The sequence below is a fragment of the Oryx dammah genome, unplaced genomic scaffold, assembly GCF_014754425.2.
Source record: "Oryx dammah isolate SB20612 unplaced genomic scaffold, SCBI_Odam_1.1 HiC_scaffold_8, whole genome shotgun sequence".
Lineage (NCBI taxonomy): Eukaryota > Metazoa > Chordata > Mammalia > Artiodactyla > Bovidae > Oryx > Oryx dammah.
Window position 1 is genome coordinate 38,596,092 of NW_024070192.1, and position 9,095 is coordinate 38,605,186.

Here is a 9,095-nt window from a genome sequence, read left to right on the forward strand (position 1 = left end):
TAAAATTATCCCAAAATAAAAAGGTATTCTAAAAAAGAAAACAGGAAAAATGTGGGGTTATTTAATATTTAACAGTACAAATAAAGGACTTCCCTGATGGTCCAGTGCTAAAAAATTCACCTTCCAATGCAGGAGACATGAGTTCAATCCCTGGTTGGGGAGCTAAAATTCTACATGCCTCAGGGCAACTAAGCCAACAAAGCCCCAGTACAGCCCGAAATAAAATAAGCACATTACTTTAAAAAAAAAAAAAAGAAGTACAAATAAAAGCTTTGTTAAAATAAAGATATAAATACACTTTCCAGTTTAAATAAAATGCCTGCAAGCAATATAATTTTATATTAAAAAGCGGAATTAGTCCATTTGGCACTGATTTACACAGCACTTTTTGCCTACTAAGAAATTTTGAAAATTCTTAAGAAATATACTTAAAACTATAAGAACTATATTATTGCTTACTTTTATGAGTAAACAGTATGCTAATTATCTTACTTAAAGTCTCTAACAATAAAAAATAGCTACTGAAGGCTTCAGAGGCCTTTTATCCAATAATAGCAACCACCCTATGAGTTAGATACTGTCAACATTATCCATTTACTGGTAAAAAATAGGCTTATTGCTCAAGGCTCACAGAGACTTCCCTAGTGGTTCAGACAGTAAAGCCTGTACTGCAGGAGACCTGGGTTTGATCCCTGGGTCAGGAAGATCCCCTGGAGAAGGGAATGGCAACCCTCTCCAGCATTTTTGCCTGGGAAATCCCAATAAACAGAGGAGCCTGGCAGGCTACAGTCCACGGGGGGTCACAAAGAGTCAGACATGACTAAGCGACTAACACACTTTCATAGCTGATAAAAATGATGGAGCTAGGATTAGAATCTAACATATTCATTTTGGTTTTAGTCAACAGCTTTGTCTAATTTTTTCTGCTAGTGCTTTTACCCTTTAAAAATAAAATAACAAAAATAATAGTAAATAATAATCAATATAATTAACTTTTTTTCCTTTGGCCACACCTCACAGCTTGTGGGCTCCCCAATGCTCCCCAACCCAGGCCCTCAGTAGTGAAAGCTCAGAAGCCTAACCACTGGACCATCAGGAAGTTCCCAATACAAATGACTCTTAATCTTCACCTTCCTTTCTTCTGCAGTCAGCATATTTTTCATAAAATGAACAAACATGGAAGGAAAGATGAAGAGATAAAATAGATGCCTTACACACACAAAATACTAATATCATAAAACATATCCTTGTATCTTTATCATAGATTAAAAGTGAATTAAATCTACAATATACAAATCCTTAAAAACATAAGCTGTCAACTAAATTCCTTAAAAATTTCCCAGATTCTTAATTTCACAGTTATCAAAAGAGTCTCTCAGAAAATTCTTATCAGTTAACTGTCAGTATCTCTGGTGAGCACATAAGAGCTCAAGGAACAGATAAGTGAAACGCGATGAGCAGAAATGCAAATGCAATTTGTCTAGTTGGGTAAGTTCACCTCTTACGGATGAGTGTTCTGTGGCCCTGAAACAGCTATGTCAGAAGTGCTACCTTGTTCCTGGGACAACATAAAATCTCTGCAAAGGAAATATGAACACTTTTCCTTTATTCACCTTAATTCCAGAGAGATCCCTGGAAGTTAGCCACTACAAAGAACTACAGGATAGCACATTTCCTTTCACAGAACCCCATACTCAATCAAATTTAAGAAGTATTTATTCACTTATTAATACCCCTTAAATAAATGTAATTAAATATTTAAATGTACTTAAATATTGATTTAATATTAATGTATTAATATTACTTGTATGTATGCAGCATTTATTATAAATATACTATGATAAAGCAGTATTAGGCATTTTCTCGAAGTTCCTATTCAAATGCCTTATATAAGCAAAACAGCAATGTAAGATCATGTGAATAAATGCCAATTTAAATGATACAGGCAATAAATGCTACCAATTCTCACCATTTTAGAAAAGAAATTAGCAAACATAAAAAGTTATGAAAAGAGTCCATTTTGTCAAAAGAAAAAAGAATGTTTGATAATGCAAGGCAATACCCAAGTAGTTCACTGACTACAGTATTTACCTCATTCTAGCTACTAACCCAACATGTGACCTTGGGAAAAGAAATTCTCTAAATTTTAGTTCTCTTATCCATAAAAATACCAGTCTTTCACAAAAAGTACCTGACAGAACAAATGAAATGCCATGCTCAGTACGTTTACAAACTTCTAGGAAAATGTTCACAACATTAGATGACAGTAACTTTCCAGAAGTATCTTTGACAAAAGCACAGATCAATCTAACTAGGTTTCAACTAAAAGCCACCATCTTTTAAAGAGAAAACAACAGATCAAAATAGCAAGTCCTTACAGTATCTGCATCCAAAGACTATAAAGCATTTCACAAATAACAATTTTTAACTGCCATGACAAGATTAAAAATTATACACACAGCAGAAATTAAACTAAGGTTCCACTTAAATGACTAGCCAAAGTGCCATGTCAAACCAGCAACAAAGCTAAAACAACTCAGAAAGCCTTCACTGCACTTACCTAGTAGTAGGCTTATATAATACAGCATCTTTCTTCATGGAATACACATTTCTCAAAACATTTGGCCTTGAGCAACTAAGAGTCACTCTACAGCTAAGCACTAAGAGAACAGGTTTGCTTTTTCTTTTCACAAGTCATACATCATCAGTTTCTTGGTTTTGTATAGTTTTATTTTTAATACAGCAACTTTTTAAGTGATATAAAAAAAAAGCTGTACAGTAAAAGTGGCAAAGAATTTTCTACTTTAAACTATCTCTCTTTCCAAAGTGTATGAAAACAGATTACCAGGCATAGAGAAATATTTTCACAACAGAAAGTTACAGGCAAATAAAGAAATCTCTTTTAGGACCACAGCAGACATGACAGGCGTGGTTAAACCAACCAAGCCTCAAGTCCCTTTGGCAGAAGAGTGCATGACTCACTGCCTTAGAACTCAATGGGAAGAATTGGAAAATTCATTTCAATTGTCCTAAGGTTTTACTTTGGGTATGTTTTTTAAGATATCTGCATCCTAATGATGATAACTTCCATAGTTTCTATGGCTTACTAATTAAGAGGACAAACTGTGAATAATACAAATCACAGGTAAACAAAAAGATCCTCTTTTTTCTTGGACACTGAAAATATGAGCTGTAAGATAAAGTCATATATACAGTATCATTTATTGCATAAGAGAGAGAAACCTTTACACTGAAAAAACATACATAATGAAACACGTATGTTCTAGCTGGAAAACCAAAAATTATTATACTGATTTCTCCCTTCCAGAAACATCTATAAATTTTTTATATACCAGAATAACTGTATCTGGAAAAAAAGATACCAAGTAATTCTACTAAAAAATTAATCCATCCCAATCTCATTAAAAGTTTCATAAGTATAGGATTATTAAGAATTTTAAAAACTGATCTCCAAATTAAGCAAAAGATTCTGCCACATGTATCAGAAACATATCCAGATACACATTTGGAAGTAAAAGCTCTCATACTTAAGTTAAATTATTTTAGACTCCGAAACAACTAGTAATCTACTGAAAAATCTCGGCTCTTAGTACGCTCTTATAGCTACAAACACTAAGGGTTAGGATATGTTAGACACATAACACTAACCTCATTCCTTGCCACATGAACCCTTCTACTTTTTAATCACATTAAAAATAACAAAAATATAAAAACGTATCATACACTGACAAACAGTCATAAGGCCCATCAAAACTACATTTACAACATCAATCTGACATCCTTCTGAGAACATCTATTCACACGAATGCTTGATACAAGACATTATAATGACCTACCCTCTCTTAGGGCAGTACCTTACTAAAAGATCTCTTCCAAAGGACAACACAAGATAAAGGGTCTTAAAGAGCATTTAACACAAATTACCTTATCCTCTCTTACTCGCTCTGATGTTCATTATTTAAAAATCACAGATTTTACTGTTTTACTGCAAACTAAAGTTAAAGAAAACATCTACAATGTTCTCATTAGATTTTCGCAATATTTCTACTATTTTTTGCCAAATATTTCTGGCATTCGTTAATTTACATTTACTTAACTAAAACAATAAAAAAAATTAAGAAGTGTGTACATATGTATATGTATGTGTATGTATATATACAGGTAATATACAGACAATAAGTATTTGCTTTAGAGCAGGGACACTGCTTTTTACTCCACCTTGCAAAAAAAAAGGTAGAAACTAAAAACATGAGATTTTAAGATTTACTACAGAGAAATGCCTTTGTTGTAGCACCAATTAGCATCAAATAACCTTACAAACATAAGCAAGACAAAAATGCTATGAAAGGGCAATCTAGCATTTCACAGCTTCTGCTCTTACTCCACCCAGTCTCCTCAGCTCAATGGCTGTTCACAGCATCCACAAATATTAGCCCATTTTTAAAAAAAGAGGTGGGAGAGGCACTGAAATAGGGCTAGCTCCATCAAAATAAAGATAAACAAATATTTTGTGAAAAATTAGGTTCCATTCTGATTTATAAAAATAACAGCTTTGTTTTAGGAGATAGATCCTCCCCTTGTGAACAATCCAAACAATGATCATTTATAATAGAACATGAAAGAATAAATCACCCTAAACAGAGATCACGCTTATGCTTTAATAAAAACTGCAATTTGCAACTGCCAATTATTTTGCAAAACTGTGTCCTGAAAGATACCCACGAGAGATTAAAAGGTAGCTAATGCCTTAGACCCAAACCAGAATTCTTTAAGTAAAAGCTTTTAATATATTCAACATTATATCACTATCGACCTACCCAACCAGGACATTTTTCCTGATTAAAAGACTGAACCCCGCAGCAATCAAGCTCCGCTGCAGCAAAAAAAGGAATTAAAAAAAAAAAAATTCAAGCAAATACTACCGTGGCAAAAGGGGAGAGATGACATTACTGGTATGAAAGGCCCAAGCACGGTCTCCTCCGCCCAAGGCTCAAAATGAAATTCACACAAAACAACCCACCCCCCAACAAAAATAGAATTACCAAAAACGACACAATTGTTTTGTTTAGCCTTTAAAACCTTATAAATCTCAAGGATTGTGTGTTAAAGTAGAGGTCGGAAGAACAGTAACATCTTTCTTCTCTCCCGATGCCTCTTAAGGAAAGGGGGAGGGGGGGACCTTGGCATGACATCGCCCATTGAGAACGGAGACCACAAATCTGGTTCTTCGCTTCCAAAGCACAATTTCTTAACCAAAAGACTGATATAGATTGGACCCAAACGGCAACCCCAAAAGAAAATCTCCCGTCTTCCTCCCAAGGAGTTTCTTGCTAAGTCACGGAAGAAAGGCAGAACAACAAATAAAGCCAAGCCACCTTCCTCTCTTGTCTCAGATACTGAAAAACCTCCTCCTCCTCTCCACTCTTCTGTTTATAAAGACGTACTGTTAAAATTTGCTCACCACCTCAAAGGCATTTTCTCACCTGGGAGGTTAAGGCAGGCACTGCGTTTCCTATACGAGTGGGGAGATTCGAAGGAGAATGGCTGAGGGCCTCGAAGCTCAGTGTTACAACGTCAAAAGGCAGCTCCCGTTGAAGGAGCCGACGGCAGAAAATCCTGCCGGATTTGGTGGGTGGATGCTGCGGATGGTTCGGTGGGGTCAGGCCGCTCCTCCTCAGTGGGTGCAGGGGCTGAACCACCGCACAGGGGAGCCAGGGAAAGGCTGGACCATCCTTCTCAGGTCAACTCCATCCTAAGGACAGGTGGGGGACGGAATGCCTGCAGGCCGGTGGACAGTGCCGAGGCGGCTTGAGCCCGGTCCCTGAGCGCCAGCCGCGGGGTGGGGTGGGGACTGCGGAGCTTCTCTTCCGCGGACAGGGAGAGGAGAGCCGAACCCTCTCCCCAAGATCTGAGAGCGACCTGCTCTCCACGCCCTTCCTACCCAAGAATACTTTTCTTGCTAAGTCACCAAGGGAGGAAGGCGATCCCTTCCCGGGGAAGGCCGCGGGTGGAGCCGCGGCGGCCCTGGCACCCCCAGAACCCGGGCCAGGGAGGAGGGGAGCGAGGGCAGCGCCCTACCCGGCCTGTCCCCCCCTCCTCCCGTGTCTCTCACTCAACGGCCGTCGCGGCCGCCATTTTGAGAGCGAGGAGAGAAGAAGAAGGAGGAGGAGGCGGCGGCAGGGGGAGGGGAGAATGGGAGGGAGGGGACCGGCGCAGCCACATCGTCAGGCCGCCGGGGCCCGGCCCGCAGCCGCCCGAGCGCGGTGGAGAAGACTTAAGGGAGGGCGCAGACCCTCGCCCGCCTTACCGGAGCGCTGCACCGCCGCCTCCGCAGGGCCTCTTCCGTCCTTCACTCCCATCCACCGGCGGGGGAGGGGGAGAGGGAGAGGGAAGGGAGGAAGGAGGGAGGGAGGGAAGGAGGGAGGGGGAGGATGGCGCGCTGGGCCCGGTCCCGGGGAGGGGGAGGGGAGGGGAGCGGGCGGGCTCCTCAGCCGTTCCGGGGCTCGAGCCCAAGCCCGGCGCTCGCGATGGCTCTGAGCTCGCGCCCGAGCGCTCCCCTCCTTCTTCTTCTCGCTCCCTGGACCCCGGGGTCGCTGCTCGTCCGCTCGCTCACTCGCTATCTCGGCCGCTGGACTCCGCCGCCGCCCCGCCGCTCCAGCTCCGTCTGTCACAGGAGCTGCCCCAACGCCCTGACGTCACCGCGCCGCCGCCGCCGCCGCCGCCCCAGAGCCGCGGGGAAGAGGGAGGGGAGGGGGGGCCGGGAGCGGAGGAGGGGCTGCGGCGCATGCGCGGGCCAGGGCCCGGCCCTGAGCCGGGCTGCCTTCCGCTTAGCAGGCTGGCGGGCTGATGCTGCTTGGCGTTGTAGAGAGGTGGGGTGGGGAACAAGTGTGCGCAAGAGGTACTTATTTTCGCTCAGCACGCCTCTCCAACCTGTGCAAAGGCTCTCAGTAACCTTTTCCTAGACCCTCGTCTGACTGCTGCGGCCCCTGGTGAACTCCGGCTGTCTTCACCTCCACGCCCTGCTCTTGCTCGCGAACGGAGAGCTCTCCGTTTTCCCCGGCCAACAGCAGGGACCATCTGGCACCGTGGATTCCGGGCCCCAGTGGGCTTCAGAAAGCGGAGCCCGGGCCAGGATATCGCCCCTTCTACCTTCGGCCTTCGGGTTTATTTCTCACGGACCGGGGAGAGGGAGGGGGAGTAGATTGGGTTAGTCTGGGGAGAAGAGCTGTTGAGGTTAAAAGCCTGCTGGGATGCCTAGTTGTTAGAGATTTTTTAATTTGAGAAAATTCGCTTTCAGATGTGATTCAGCTATTCTTTTCCTTAGTCACACGCAGGCATACACACATCTGCGACTCTGGAAGTCTCGAAACTGATGCCCAAAGAAACACCTGGAACTTTATCCCTACAAGGCTTGAGCGCGCGCGCTCCCGTGTAGAGTGTGTGTGTGTGTGTTTACTGTTTGGGGGGATGAAATAGATGGCAGATGAAATCTTGGAGATTTATAGGCAAATGTGTTCCACACAAACATTTGATTTAAAAGAGGCCAGATTTGAGGTTCTAGATTATCCTATGTGGAATATTCTTTTTTATTAAGAGTTACCTAGTGTGATCATCTCATCACTAATTTATATTGTCCAAGGAAACTCTTTGCCTGAAACATAGGTTTAGGCTTGTGTTTATTGATTTTATTGTTTTCCTTTTGCAGGTAAATACATTACCTTTGAGAAACTACTGGGTTAATGGCAGAACCTGAATGTGTATCCTGGATCAGCAACATAAAGGAAGTGTGGCCTTGGTTAAATTACTGTGTCTAGCCCCGTTTCTCTGTAAAATAGACATGTAAATTGTAAAGCTTTTGTGAGAATTAGGAAATGCTGCATGTGTATAGTATGTGGCTTTAGTAGGGAGTCACAGGCAACTCATGTAACAATTACTTTTACTTGATAGCAAAATAAGTTTCCTTTTAAGAAGGTTTTAAGTGTCTTAACTCTGCAGATTGTTCAAGAAAAATATGAATGAATTGCCTGGAAGGTTTGGGTTCTCCCTTTCCTGAAGGCAGGGAAGGAAATCAAATGGCCTCTGGTATGTCTTTTCCCGGTTTACAGTTCTGGGATTCTCTGGTTGGGAAAGGACAACAAAATGAGGCACAAAAGTTTGGTCTGTGCCACATCCAGTAACAGTCAATAAAGTTGAAATAAATTAACATCCCTTGTTCTAAGAATCCATCTTAAGTTCACTTTTACCTTTTAAAGTGTATGTTATTACTTGACATCACAGTATTAAAATTTAATCACCTGAGTATATCAGTTCTTTATTTCTTAAATGAATAATCTAAAAGCCAACAAAATTGCCCAGAAATCAGAATCACATTTATAAACACTGATTTAATACAAATAGGTAGCACTAACCCCAATACTTTGAGCTCATAGACTCAGGTAATCAGAATACTTTAAAATGTACATTATGTAATTATGTATTAAATTGAGATCAGGTTTTAGTTTTATAGCAATCCTTCAAAACACAATAGACTCACTTGGGAGGAATGCGTAAAAACTGTCCCTGGATTATAATTTTTCTGAAAACTGTGTTGTGTGCTTAACTTAATATGGAGAGATGTGTTCTGGTTCTCTGCACTTTCTTTTCAGTTTCTAAAGTGATAGATTCATCTTAATAAACACTTGTCTGTTGAGAATGGAGAATTAGGCCATCTATGCTATTAATCATAATTCATAAGAAGGACTTCTACAGAACCTACTGCATCCATTTAGGAAACATTTAATAATGAATAATTTGGATAATGTTTCTTGAAAAAAAGTAAGTGTAAACATCCGTTTTACTTACCACAGTCTAACAATCTCCCCATTTATTTGAATTGCAAATCTTTATTTTTCCAGTAGACATTTTCAAAATGGAAACATTTGTTTCAGTTGCTGCAGTAAAATTAGTGTTAGTTTAAACAATTCTGCAAATAAGCGGACTGGAAGAAGCACTCTAAAAATATTACTGTTGGAGAGAGGACAAAATGTCTTCTAAAAGTAGCTCCAGAGCAAAAATCTGTTTACAATGGGCACAGA

The 9,095-nt window shown here is 41.0% G+C and overlaps 1 protein-coding gene across 2 annotated transcripts in view; it reads right to left on the reverse strand.

Moving 5' to 3' along the window:
- Window positions 1-8,316, reverse strand: part of PAFAH1B1 (platelet activating factor acetylhydrolase 1b regulatory subunit 1) — a 67,207-nt gene extending 58,891 nt beyond the window's left edge. Inside the window, exons 1-2 of one of the 2 annotated variants that reach the window (XM_040243768.1) lie at window positions 6,329-8,316; window positions 5,505-5,773 (exon numbers count right to left, since the gene is read on the reverse strand). The gene's annotated coding sequence lies outside the window, so the exon portion shown is untranslated. The remainder of the gene's footprint in view (window positions 1-5,504; window positions 5,774-6,328) is intronic. The other variant, XM_040243767.1, reaches the window with a different exon arrangement.
- Window positions 8,317-9,095: the final 779 nt, after the last annotated feature.